Genomic DNA, 2,021 nt, shown 5'->3' on the forward strand with positions numbered 1-2,021 from the left:
GGTGCCCGGTTGGAGGCCAAAAGGGGACTGGCTGTTGGACTTTCACTAGAGTCAAGGTGAACGTCACAGCTCTCAAATGAGCCTTATTTCCCAGGCTGATCTTTTTAAAGGCATCGGAACTTGTGGATCTGGTACCTCCAGATCCTTCCAGGAAGAAAAAAGGGAGGGAGGGACCCTAGATGGACAGGAGGTGGAGAGGGGGTGGGGCCCTGCAGCTGTTTGAAGCCAGAGGGAAGGTGACTAAGCAGGCAGGTAATTCCAGATGTTTAGAACAGGTAATGCTAGCTGTTTGTAGCCAGAAAAATAGGTCATGCAAACAGGCACAGCAAGATGGATCTAGTTTGGGGGGGGGGGGGTTCCTCTGTCCAAATTGGGAGCACTGATAGGCTTATCTTTGGGTGATGCCCTCCAAACACCGACCCACCTGCAAGCCACAGGCCTGACTTTCCAAGGAGCTACAGCCTCGCTTCATCTTTAAGTTCCTGGGGTTTAATATGAGGAACATAGAAAGGTGGTCATTACAGGTCTGAAAAACAGTAAGTGCTCAGGCAAGCGTGGAGGGCAGCAGAAGGAGAGATATAGGAGGTGTGGGTCGGGAAGAGGGGCTGCCCTTGTTAACATCAAGCCACACAGAGCTCAGTCACCCCAGCAATAGTGTGCAAATGGTCTCTAACTCTTGCTGAGTCAGCAGCTCAGGTTTTACATGTTCCAGGTTCTCACAGCTTCCCGATTTACGGTCATCCAGGCCAGGGATGGGCAAGAGGCCTTAGAGGGAGCCAGAGGGCCCACCCTTCCTCTCCTGGGGGCCCAGCAGCCTGCTCCCTGCATCCCTTACTTACACTCGTCTTCCCAAGGACCCTCCCCAGAGAGATGAGGCTTCTCAGCATCCTTGCTCCCCAAGTCCAAGAGCAGAAGTGCAGGAACTTGGGGCTGCCAGATTTTCCCTCCTATTGAAGGTAAAATCTGGTAAAACGCCCTGTTCCAGAAAGAACGCCGCATGGAGATTCTGCCCTCTCAGTAGAAGAAAACTCTCGAATGAAAAGGCACAATTGATGAACGATTGAGACTACTCTATAGTGACTTTTTGCCAGGGGTGAAGTAGGAGGGCGTGTCCCCCTCAGCCAGTGTGCTTGAAATGTGAGACACTTCCCCTCTCTGACCTCAGTCTCCCCATCTCTGAAATGACAGGGTTGGACCTGACAATCCCTTCCAAGTTCATTTCGGGGCTTCCCGCCCCGAGCCCTGGTTAGGGACGGTCTTCCACCTGTGCCGTGTGGAGAAGAGGCCACAGGTGGGGTCTCCGGGGTGCAGGGGACAGCCTGCAGCAAGCCACCTCGCGAGGGACTCACAGCAGAAGCACAGCTGACGAGTCCGCCTGGCCCTCTCCTGGAGGGGGGAGGCCAGTGGAAGGAGTAGGAGCAGAAAGGCTGCTCGGCCTGCCTGAGTTTCGTCTGCACAAGCCGAGAGCAGGCAGCGACCCCCGCCAGCCAGAACCCGTGGCCTCTGGGGGTGGGCAGCACAGGCCCAGATCTCAGACTCTAGTTAGTTTAGGGAAGAAAGGAGACTATCACTGGCTGGGCCAGGAGAATGACGCCTCGGAATTCGGGGTGGACGGTGCCTTCAAGGGCCCGGCCAGGTGAACCCTGGCTAAGGCCAGGCTATCGAGCCCTGCCGGTGTGGCCCTACTGTCCTGCTGACCTGCCTGTGGGACAGAGCTTCTGGGGCAGGAGCTCCTCCCTCCAACAGGGGAAGTGTAGGCCAGGAGCAAGGCTGGGAGCCAGGGACGGTTGAGACTGACCCCATAGAGCCAGAGGGCACATCAGAGGACCCGGCTCTTTCAGACCCAGGTCCCCTAGCAAGAACTACAACGCCAACGTTGAGGACAACTGTTAACACCGATGAAGCATGTGTCACGTGTCACACACGAAGCCCCCTGTGCACCCTCTCCTTTACTCTCCCTGCAACCCTTAACGGTATCGTTGTTATCCTCACTCACCGATGAGGAAACTGAGGCCCAGAAT

This window comes from Panthera uncia, chromosome B4 (assembly GCF_023721935.1).
Source record: "Panthera uncia isolate 11264 chromosome B4, Puncia_PCG_1.0, whole genome shotgun sequence".
Lineage (NCBI taxonomy): Eukaryota > Metazoa > Chordata > Mammalia > Carnivora > Felidae > Panthera > Panthera uncia.